The sequence below is a fragment of the Heterocephalus glaber genome, unplaced genomic scaffold, assembly GCF_053883595.1.
Source record: "Heterocephalus glaber isolate CG9 unplaced genomic scaffold, H.glaber_assembly_v1.0 deba00001461, whole genome shotgun sequence".
Classification (NCBI taxonomy): domain Eukaryota; kingdom Metazoa; phylum Chordata; class Mammalia; order Rodentia; family Bathyergidae; genus Heterocephalus; species Heterocephalus glaber.
The window spans coordinates 48,559,110-48,571,747 of NW_028258308.1; the positions used below are offsets into that span (position 1 = coordinate 48,559,110).

Here is a 12,638-nt window from a genome sequence, read left to right on the forward strand (position 1 = left end):
TGTGCATGATGGTTCACTGACCTTGGGAGTGGAGATGTCTCCATGGCATCCTGGTTCCACAAAAACAATCCTTTCTATAATGAAGAAACCATTAGTTTCCTCATGCCTTCTGTTCCCAAACATGCTGCTGTCCTCTGAGATTTTCCAGACTCTGAGAAGGGAATATTTTAGTGCACACAAGCTGACAATCAATGTGGTAACTTCTCCAAACCTACATCCTCAGGGTCCCTGAGTGGGATGGCAGAACATGGGTCAGAGAGGAGTACTCTCCATGGAAACACTGCCCATCACCCTATTCCAAACCCATACCCATATACACAGTGCCCACGCTCAGCATCCAATCCTCACTCTGCAAATCATCCTGTCTTTTACCTAACCTGAATTTGACACTCTCACTGCACAGCATCCAAGGAATCCCCCACCAAAAGAGGAGATGTAGACCTCAACTCAGCCCAGGCAGGTTCTTGATGTCTCATTGCAGAAAAACATTTCAAGAAGCATAGTGAGAGACACAGGCTGATTTACTAGGCAGAGTTAGAAAGTAAGAGAAAATGGGACAGGGATTTCAGCTTGAGGAGCTAATGAAGGCACAGCTCTGATGGAAGGGATCAGATCAGCCTGGTCCACAAAACAAAGGATTGAGGCAGCTTTTACACAAGGGCTGTGGATGGTGAGGGTCAGGTTGATCAGTTTTAGTTTTGCAAGGTGTCTACAGAGAATTCTTTAGCATGGGAGAAGGCAACCTGCTATTGATGAGATAATCCTTTCTGCTTGGGAGTCTGTTTTCATTTTCTTCTGTATTGCATGATTACCATTGGTTTAGGGCAGTGGTTAACTTATGACACCAATGGTATTTGTTGTTCTTTTAAGACAAAAGATGTTCATGTATGACTGTTTGCTTTTTCTAAACTAAAACCTCAGTACTCAGGTTTTAGTGTAGTATAGGAACTTTGTGATAAGTAAGTGGGTTTTGTTTGCAGTTTGGGCACTCATGTCTAAAAGATTCACCATCACTGGCTTAGGTCAATAACAGAGACTTTTGGCACTCATCAATAATGGAATGTTCTTGTAAATCTCTTATCACAGTGTCCTCTGTCCTGAAGCAGGTGGGGTGGTGGTGGCAGAGATGAGTTGTGTAAATGCAGGGCTATTCAACCCTGTGTTGCTATTTGCAGACAGACACTCCCTACAAGGCTAACATGCCTAAGTGAGAGACACAAAGCAATCTGATCCAAAGTTTTAAGGTAATAAAGGCAGAAATAATGGAAGAGCAAACTTTGTACTGCTTTCATTTGCTGGTTATACCTCCACAGGCCCAATTGAAGAGTTGCTGTTTTTCACAAAAGCTTTTAAGTCTCAACTGTCTCAGAAGAAAACACACATCATGGTTTTAATGAATAGCAGGATGAGGCCTCAAGAGTGTACCTGGCCTTGACCCCATGGAGGTCTCCAAGGACCTCAATACTGCTGATCACACCTTCATAAATTGCTTTCAGGCCATTTCTTTAGTCATCTCCTCTGGATTACTCAAGGTTTATCATGAAACTTAGTGAATATTTAATCTCCAACTTTTGAACTCTTCTCATATAGTGAACATTTTCAAATTATTAGTAATTTTTCTATGAATGTAAGTATTTGCAAGTTAATTAAAATATTATACTTTAATATATATAAACTTTAAAAATTGAACACATGTCATAATATAAATTCCACATTTCCAGTTGCTATTCTAGAATTCACTTTCCAGAATAAGGTGGGTTGGAATTTCCAATGATTCATTCTTGTCTCCTTTCATTTTAAACATAAAGAAAAATAATATTATTCCTAACAAGTCTGTAGAGAAATTCAAAGGCAGAACACATATTGGAAAGAAGCACCAAACTTGAGAACAGGACAATCAAAAGTGTGAAGTCTGAAGAATAGAGAATAAGATTGCAGAAGAGCAGATAAACAAAAGGACCTGTTGGAAATAATGAACCAGACCAATGTGGCATTATGGGAGAGCCCAAAAAGAGAGAAAAGACTAGAGAACATCTGAGGAAAAGCAAGTACTCTACTTTCTGAGATAATGAAGAGTGAGAATATAAAAATTCAAGAAATTCAACAATTACAAGAAGAATGTGCACAAGAAGATTCACCCAAAGCACTAAAATCACCCAAAAGATCAAAGAAAAACAGTGCAAAGTGAAAACACCAAGAGTAGGGGTGATTTTTCACTTCCAAGCAATCTTCTGTAAAGATCATAGGGAGCTTTCTCCTTATGCATGTCATTAACATGAAATAACAGCATTGGTGAAAATGAGAAATATTGGATGTCTTGGGCCCTGTGATGGGAATGTAAAATGGTACAGCTGGGATAGGACACAGCATAAACAGATACAAATGAAACAACATGTGATCCAGGAACTCTACTTCCAATTATGTCTTCAAAAGTACTGACGGCAGAGTCCTGCAGAGGCATGTGGACACCAAGGAACTCAGAAACTCTACTCACAATAAAAAAATATGGACGCTTCCAAACCTGTATTGACAGATGAAGACATAAGCAAAATGTAGCAATTACATAGAAGGCAAATGTACTCTTACTTTAAAATCGTAGGAAATTCTCACAACTACAACATGGATGAATCTCCAAAACATCACAAACTCCATGGGTCCCTAACCCCCAAACAGACCTGCACCACCCCAAGGTCTGTTAGCAGCCAAGCTGAACAAAAGGAGGTGCACAGCACAGGAGCAATTGAAGCTTCATCTGTGTCTGCAGTGCTCACCATCTCTGCCATGACCACCTGAGCTCTGGCTCCTATCAGACCAGCATGGCATTAGATTCTCTTTGGAACATGAAGCATACTGTGGAGTGCACATACAAGAGATCTGGGTTGCCTGCTCCCCATGAGAATCTAAAGCTTGGTGATCAAAGGAGGGGCTGAGGGGCTGTTGCTAGAACTGGGAAGCAGCTGCAAATGCAGATGAATGCTAGCAGAGAGGTTTGACTGCAGAGACCATGATAAATCAATTGCTTGCAGATTCAGATTAAAACCCTACCAGTAAGTGGCAATTAAGCTGCATGCAGTGTCAGACTTTATAGAGGCGGTGAGTTCATGTCCTTCAGTTGTACAGCTGCCCTTGCTGGGAGACCTTACGTTAAATCCAACACTTACAGTATCTATGCATGGCTCACCTTTTATTCACCACATTCAACTGTGTGTCTTTCATATGTTATGTACTTGTCCCAGCCACAGATTTGATAAGCTCATGTTATCCCTAGCTACAGTGAATACAAAACAAAATCATGAGACAGCTTCTTTGAAAGGGGCCAAGATTCAATGATGAGACAGCATAAGAGTCTAAGACAGCTAACAGGCAGACAGCTGCATTTAAAAGTAAATACCAAGAATCTTATTTACCTAATGGCATCATTGAAAGAAGTGATTGACATCCTCTAAGCTCACTTTGTATAAAGTGTGGTGATTGGCTATCCAACTAAGCTATGAAAACTTCAAATCCTTTGCCACATGGAATCTAAACACACTAAATTCAAAACCAAGGGTTTGAAATTCTTCAAAAGAAAAAATATGAACATGAAGAAGAAAAGCAATTGCAGAAGGCACCACTTCATCAAATGTGTCTGCACTTAGAGCATCATGCTCAGTTGCTGACCACATTGATAATGCTGTGAAAGAAGTCCTTTGGTATTAGTAAAGAGTTGATTCTGCCTGCTGCTAAAGGCATTTGTAAGGAAGTTTAAGGTCAGGCTGCAGTTAAAAAGATGACATGTGTTCCTCATTTGGCTAGCATCATTTATGGACAAATTGATAAGTTGCAGAGGATATTGAGGCATTGTATTTAGAGAGGATTAATGAATCAATTGGGCTCAATCTAGGTTGACTAGTCTGCCGATGGTGACAACACAGCAACAATGATTGTTTTGTACAGTATATTTTTCGGATGGTGTATATAAATATATGTTATGTGCACCATTGTTGCCAGCCAATATTGCAGCTGCAAAAATATTCAAATCTTGAATGAGTATATAGCAGGAAAACTGAATTAGTCATTTCACTGGGATATGGATGAACAGAGGGGATACCATGACAGCATGGTTTTCTAGGTTCAGTACTTCTGTCAAGGAAGTCACTTCTGCATGTGAGTCTATTCCCTGGTGATCTGCAGAGAAAGGCTGGCTAGCCCACCAGTGTCACCTGAAGTAAAAATGTTTTACAAGAGGGAAAAAATTAACAACCCCATTAAAGTACATACTTTTCCCTCATATCTGTGGTCACAGCTCCCTGGGGACACAGACACAGGGCACACATGCCTTGTCTTATACACAGAAAGGAGTTGATTTCTAAAGGTTGATCACTGGCCAGGGATTTTGAGCTACAAAAGCTGCTCTAGAGATTTGAGTAAAACAATCACCGTGATTTGTGCATTTTGGTGACATCAATTAGGTACAAAAATTTACTTTTTCATGTGATATATTCAACCTATTCAATAAACTCAATCTGTCACTTCAGGAGAGAATGATAACTGTGCTTAAGTCAGCAGATAAAGTGATTGCATTCAAATCCAAACTTGAACCAAGGAAGTGATGAGTAAACATTGGATTTTTTTCTATGTGTTTCAAAAGTTAACAGAAATTTTGAAAAAGAAACTGACCCAGAGCCTTCTTTCTGCCATCTTGTTCATGATCATCTATCTAGGTTTCAAAAGAGTTCAAGAATTGTTTCCCAAGCACAGGAGACTCCCAATCTGGGTCGGAAGGAATGGTTCCATTACCTATTCATGAATACACCAGGTGATACAACTTTATTCCTGCTAGAAGATCAACTGCTTGAGATCACAAATGATGGTGGCTTTTAACGTTGTGTTTGAGGAAAACCTCAAATGACCATGCGTTCTGAATTAAAGTCAAAGTTGTATAGCCTGACATTACCACAAAACATGGAAAAGCCTGCTTCCATTTCCAACATTCTCTGTTTGTGGAGGAGGGATTTCTTCAATGACCACAAGCAAATTGAGATTATGGATTAGACAGGATGTGAGAAACACATTCCATGTGTCAGTGTCTCCCATTATCCCTAGATGTGACTGTCCAGTTGGGGGAAAACAAGTTCATGTCTCCCACATATTTTGTGTTATGGTACAGTCTATAATTATTCCTCTATAATGCAATAATAACAGAAATGAATTATGTAATAAATATAATGCACCCAAATCATCCCAAACCCACTCCCAACTACCATAGTCTATAGAAAAATCATTTCCATAAAACCAGTCCCTCGTACCAAAAAGTTTGTGAACTGCTATGTGTTAAATTAGCCAACACAATATTGCAAATAATGCAGTGTTTTATTTCTCTGAGCTACTTACAGAAGCCAAAACTCTAGAGAATTAAGGGGGATGATGAATACCAGAGTTGGAGAGGGAGCATGGAGGCACTGTTTCTTGATCTCAGTCATGTAAATAGAAAGTGGTGGTAGGTAAAAAAAAATAATGTGAAGGAACCCAACAAGATTCAGCAGTGTGCTTGAAAGTTCTTTAAATAGGGCTGGGGATTTAGCTCAGTGGTGCTTTTGCCTGCCTTACAAGCTGAGGTCCATATTTTGAGCCCTGGTACCAAAAACTTGTTTTTTAAACAGAGAATGATGCTACATGAATTTTCCAATGCAAAAATGGTGTGAAGATAGTTACTTCCCAGAAGGACCCCATTTGATGGCCTCCTCCCCCAAAGAAGTTGACAACCACAGTGAGGCACTTTGCCTCTCTCAACCCCCACCATGTCCTACCGAGACCCAACATCCCTCTCCCTTCAGGACTGAGAAAAAACATGAGCTGTCTTACACAACATTCCTCAAAGCATTGCTCTAAATGCATGGGACCACACAGCCTTCTCTATATGACTATAGAACTTCACAATCAATTAATGGATGTGGGAAATTTTTAAAAAGGAAGCGTTGGGGAGACAGAAAGTGATAGAGAGTTATCCTCATATAAAAAGATAACTAGCTAAATGGATTCAACTCTACATAGAATTTCACATGACCACAGCCTGCCCCACAAATGGAAAGACCAAAGTACACCCTCCAGTGTCAAACAAAAAAAGGATTTCTCACCATGTCTTTGTCAACCTTTATCCTGAATTCCAAGTCACAGTTTAGGATAGCATTATCTCCACATTCAAGAAATTTTCTGAACTATCATGGGAATTTTTATAATCCAAATAAAGAGAAAAGTTGAGGGTGCTGCTGTGAAATTATTAAAATTGAAAAATGTTGCAAATCTTCAAATGTTATTTCTTTCCTTCTAGGCATATATAAGGCAGGTGCCATGGAAAGTGAAAATGTGACTTTTCACAATACGTTTATCCTGTTGGGCTTCTCAGAGTTTCCATGGCTGGAGAGGCCCCTCTCTGCAGTGGTCCTGGTCTCCTACCTCCTCACCCTGGTGGGGAACAGCTCCATCATCATCCTCTCCCTGGTGGACCCCAGACTCCGGACACCCATGTACTTCTTCCTGGACAACCTCTCTCTACTGGACCTCTGTATCACCTGCACTATTAACCCCCAGCTGATAGCCAATCTGTGGGTACCTGACAAGACAATTACTGCCTAGGGCTGCATCACACAGCTCTATGTTTATACCTTGGTGTGCACCACTGAATGTTCCCTGCTGGCTATTATGGCCATTGATCACTATGTGGCCATCTGCTGGCCCCTCCAGTACACTCTCATCATGCATCCCTGGGTGTGCATGCAAATGGCAGCTGCATGCTGGTCCAGTGGCCTGGCCAATGCTCTGCTCCAAACCACACTCACTGTCCAGCTTCCACTCTGTGGGCACCACACCTTGGACCACTTCTTCCTTGAAATACCTGTGCTCATCAAGCTTGCCTGTGGGGAAACCTCTGCTAATGACCTGGCCCTGGCTTTGGGAATCTTGCTTTTTGCACTACTGTCTCCCATACTAGTACTCATCTCTTACACCCTCATTGCCAGGGTTTTACTGAAGTTACCTTCAGCTGAAGAAAGGCACAAGGCACTCAGCACCTGCAGTTCCCACTTGCTGGTGGTCACTGTTAGACCCAGCGAGAAAGAACCAACAAGAGACCAATATTAAATCCACACAAGTGCTGGGGATTTAGCTGCCTGCCTCACAAGCACAAAGACCTGAATTCAATCCCTGGTACCAAAAGACCCCCACAAAAATCCACACAGCAGTTTATTACTGGCCAGGACCCAAGCCAAGCATCAGACTGGAGCCCTGACTAGGGGGAGACAAACATGTTTTATACACCTTTGAGCCCAACAGTTTCTAGGCCCCCCTATGGGATAGAACTAGCAAAGCAAACAAAAGTTACAGAAGTGGAATGTCCTGCTGTTAGAACATTTGTAAAACCATTGTTGATTAATTGTTATTTCTAAAGAGACTTTCTAAGGGGAGGAGGATTTTAGCTTCCTCCTTCTGAGTTCATCTAAAGGGCAGACAGGTGGGTCAAGCAGCAATATGGAGTCTGTCTTTCTAACTAGGGTTCTTCATTCCCCACTGGTTCTTGTAACTCAATCAAATCTTTGATTCCTGTATTTACTCTATGGAGTTTTTTTTAACTTCTTTGAAAATCTCATAATTTTGTCTCAACACTATCAGTTTAACTGAATCAACCCTCTGTCTAACATATTTAGTCAGAGCATTTATAATGTAAGGTCCCATGATCAAAAGCAGAAAATAACTAGGGGGCTTGCTACAGCAGAAGCTAGGGTAGTTAACCATAGGGACCAGTCAAATAGATTTTGAAACCAATTTTGATGCTTTTGTTGAGCATAGTCTTTCAATTTTTTTTCACCATAGCTAGGATATCTCTAATGACATGAAACTGATTAGCATAGAAGCAACAGGTTTCTCTTAGGGCTACACATAACCCTCCTTGTTTAATGAACAGGAGGTCAAGTCCCTTTTGATTTTGCAAGACCTTCTCAACTAGGGAATCAATCTGGTTCTCTAATCTGGAGATTGAGTCTTCCAGGTCACCCATATCTCTGGCTATTTGGTGGCTTAGGGCCTTAAAATTTGTGTCCTGAAGGATCAGGGAGTAAGTTTCAATAGCTGCTGACCTGCCTATTCCTAATCCCACCAGAATGGGCACTAAAATGGGGGCAGCCCATTTAGTCCTATAGTGTTCAGTGGTTAATCCTAGATGTTCACAGCCCCCTTTTTCATTATAATACAAGATTTGTGTAACAACATACATGGTGACACAAAATAAAGTGGCAGATTTGGTAGCCAAGACAGATTTGGGAATGTATTTACTCAAGCCCTTGGTGCAAGCAAACCAAGCATATCAGGACCAGGTCTCCTGACTTGAAACCATGGGGCTGGAATGCCATAAAGGGTTTTTTTCAAGCCTGTTGTGTTGTACCCTGGATCTCACTCTGAAGAATCTGTAGGCTTGAAGAGACTGAAGTAAACAAACACAAGAATTTTTTGTTATCTGTTCAAAGTTTAACTTAGGGAGGAGTGGTGGCGACCTCCCATACAAGATTTCAAAAGGGGTAAATTTGTCAACATACGGGGTATGTCTAATTTTTAACAAGGCTAGAGGAAGCAGATCGGGCCATCTACCCCCAGGTTTTAGAACATATTTAGTCAGGGTTTTTTTCAGGGTTTTGTTTATCCTTTTTACTTGTCCTGAACTTTGTGGGTGATAGACACAGTGTAACTTCCAATCAATATGTAGTGCCTTCACCAACAATTTGGAAATCCCTGCTGTGAATGCAGGCCCATTGTCAGATCCCAGCAAATGAGGGATGCCAAATCAGGGAATTATCTCCCGGAGCAAAACCTTAGTTACTATGTTGGTTGATTTTCCACAAATGGGGAAAGCTTTTACCCAACCTGAGTAGGTGTCAACCAATACCAGTACATATTTGAACCTATTGTTGGATTTTATTTTGGTGAAATCAAGTTCCCAATGTTCTCCTGGCTCTTTTCCCCATAGTCAATTACCTTGATACCTTGGTCTTGTCCTGGAGTTTACCTGTGTGCACACCTGACACCTGGAACTGATGTCCTGGACCATAGAGGTCAGTCCTGGTATTGAAAACTTAGAGCTCACTAGTCTTTTTAACTTTGATTTTTCCAGGTGAGTTAAGTGATGTAACTGATGAACAAGTTGTCACCCCAGGGCTCAGGGGAAACAAATTCATTTGTTTGTCCCTTTCCAACAGCCTGAGTCTAGTTTTGTACCCCTCTTGTTTTTGTTTCTTCTCTTTTTTGGGAGGAGGTATATATGGGTCTTTCTGGCAGGTAGCCAAAGGGTCAGATGGGCAGAATGTCTATTGGCCCCACTGGTTTTCTGGCCACACATCAGGCCACATCATCAGCCTCTCAGTTCCAGAAGGCCTCGAAGCTGTCTCCATTTTTGTGGCTTTTGTAATGAATAATAGCCAATGCCCTGAGTTTCCAAATTGTCTCCAATAAGGCCAATTTTTTTGGATAGTTTTTCCTTCTGATGTCAATAGCCTTCTCTGCCTGTAGATGTCGCCATGCACATGGGAAGTGGTGAATGCACATCAGCTGTTAGTGTAGATGTTTACAGCCTTGTCTCGACCTAACCTTAGGGCTTGAGTTAAGGCTATTAGTTTAGCCCTCTGTGCCGATGTCCCCCAGCTTAATGCCTGTGCCCAGTATACTTGTCCTTCTGGATTCACTACAGCTGCCACCATGTACCTGACTCCATCTTTCATGAAGCTGTTTCCATCGGTGTAGAAAGTCTCATCTGGGCATTGTAGGGGAACATCAGTCATGTCTGGGCAGTTGGTGGTGGAAGTTGTCAGAGTGTCCAGACAGTCATGGAGGGGTATGCATATGAGTCAGAGTCTGGGAGTAAGGTGGCCTGATTGAGGGTCATTTCTCAGGCAAGTTTGATGTGTGGAGCATCCAGCAAGAGGGCCTGGTACTGAGTCAGGCAGGCATTGGAGAGCCATCATTCTGGGGCTCCTCTCAGTGTCTCCACCACATGGGGTGTGGTGATGACGTGGTCCTGTCCCAGGCTGAGCTTCTCTGCCTCCTTGACCAGGAGGGTGGTGGCTGCAACTGCCCTCAAACAGGTAGGCCATCCACTTGCCACAGGATCAAGACTTTTAGAGAGGTAGGCCACAGATCTGTTCCAAGGCGCTAATGCCTAGGCTAGCACTCCTTTGGCTATGCCCCTCATTCAGCCACAAACAACTGAAAGGGCTTGGTGACATCAGGTAGGGCCAGGGCTGGTGCTGACACTAAAGCTTTCTTTAAAGCCAAAAAGGTGGCTTTCTCCTTTTCTGTCTGGAGGGACTGTCTCTTGTGTCTGGAGTGCAGCAATAGTGACTTTCCCCAGTGTCTTGGTTAGTACTTCCTAGCCAAGTGTCATGGTGTCATGGTTATCATAAACTTTCTGGGCTATGTTCAGGACTTCAGTCCTATTTTTTCCTCTCAAATCTCTCCAATTTCTGTAATTTCTTTCCAATTTCTGGGTCCAACTGGGAAGCAAAGGCCAAATTTAAAGCTGCTGCATTTTTTCAAGCCTCTGGGTCAATGGGAGTGAAAACTCTATAGGCTACCAATAGTCTCTCTAAAAATGCAGCCGGAGACTTCATTTTTCACTAGCAAACCTCACTTACCTTACTTAAATTAGTGGGCTTTTTGGCAGCTACCTGGAGTGCCCCTAATAAGTGCTGGCAGTAGGTCCCCAGCCTCCTCTTACCATCATCATCATTGGGGTCCCATTCAGGGTGCTGTGACAGAACTGCAGCCTCAGCCCTGACAGAATACCCCGGGGTTCCATGAGTGATGCTGGGGTTTGGCCCCAGGGCCCCTTTGACTGCCTGTTGGTAAATGTGGTCCCACTCTTCAGTGGTGAACAGGATCTGTAAAAGCTGCTGGCAATCATCCCAAGTTGGCTGATGGGTATGAAAAACAGACTCAAGAAGAGAGATTAATGCCTGAGGTTTTTCAGAGAAGGGGGGATTTTGTTGTTTAAATCAATCCTCCCCCAAACTCTGTCTGTTTTAAAGGAAAAAGGGAGGAGGAAGATGGGGCTGATGGACTGTAGTCCTGTCCCAATCAAGTGCCAAAGGTCAATCAGGACCTGTGGGGCCCTGAATCCTGTGACCACATTCCAAACCTTTCGAGCAATGTGCATAGAATAAGTTCCCACCAGGGGCCAACCGACTCTGAAACTGGGCCACTCTAATTGACACAGGGTTTGTAATTTGCCTTTAGAAAATTTTTGCCATATTTATCTTCCCTGTCTGTGGAATAAATTTTTTTGAAGTTATTCAAAACACAATCAAGTGGAGTTCCTTCTGTGGACTGTGAGGAACCCATAATTTTAGCCTGTGAAAATGCAAAGGGCACACAGAGCAAGCAGACAGACAACAATAAACAGACAAAGACAAACTTTGGCCAAGCAAAATCTCTGGGACCCAATGGATATGGACCCCACCCCAGGAGTCACCCTTCTGAGGACTCTGATCCAGTGAGTCTGCTGTCACAGAAAGTCTAGATAGGGGAACCTGTGCCACATTTGGCTTCCTCCTACCTACACACAGTGCACTAAGAATCATTCAATTCTTACCTCTAGAGGCTTTCCCAATAAACTCCTGAGGGTCGGTTGATTGGCGATATGGCCCAATGGGACCAGCCTACCCAGAGCCCCGGAATACTGTCAGGGTGGCCTGTCCTCCCACAGACTGGTGCCCAGAGGGGCCAAACACCACCAATGTCTGATCCTGGTCTCTCCTAAAAAAAAACAATGGCTCAAGGATAATAAGCTCCGAGCTGGCTATCTCGCTGGGGCCTCCAAGAATGTTAGACCAGCAAGAAAGAACCAACCAGAGATCAATATTAAATCCGCACAGGAGTTCAATACTGGCTGGGACCCGAGCCGAGCATCAGACTCAAGCCCTGACTAGGGGATACAAACATGTTTTATACACCTTTGAGCCCAACAGTTTCTAGGCCCCCCTATGGGATAGAACTAGCAAAGCAAGCAAAAGGTACAGAAGCAGAATGCCCTGCTGTTAGAACATTTGTAAAACAATAGTTGATTAATTGTTATTTCTAAAGAGACTTTCTAAGGGGAGGAGGTTTTTAAGCTTCCTCCTTCTGAGTTCATCTAAAGGGCAGGCAGGTGGGTCAAGCAGCAATATGGAGTCTGTCTTGCTAACTAGGGTTCTTCAGTCACTATGTACTTTGGCCCTGGGATGTACATGTACCTCTAGTCCCCTGCCCACAGCACACAGGCCAAGTTCTTGTCATTCTTCTACTGTGGTATCACCCCAGTGCTCAACCCACTTATCTACACCCTGAGAAACAAGGATGTGAAAAAAGCATGGAAGAGGATCCTGCAATCACAGTGTGGTGTCTAGTCTTTAAAACCCAGACACATGATTCAAAATTAAATAGAGCTTTTGAAACTGGAGAAGGGAAGAATGTTTTGAGGGTGGAAACAGGAGGGGAAGTGGACAATAAAGAAGTAATATATGTTATGTATATGTACAAATTCCCTTTGATGAACATGAGCATTATGTACTGAAAACATGTGCTACTAAAAAAAATTCAAAGATTTTCTATACATCAATAAAGAACTAACTAAAAAAGAA

At 42.5% G+C, this 12,638-nt stretch overlaps 1 pseudogene; it reads left to right on the forward strand.

The window, feature by feature from the left end:
- Positions 1–6,330: 6,330 nt before the first annotated feature.
- On the forward strand, positions 6,331–12,404 carry LOC106008341 (olfactory receptor 2G3-like; annotated as a pseudogene).
- Positions 12,405–12,638: the final 234 nt, after the last annotated feature.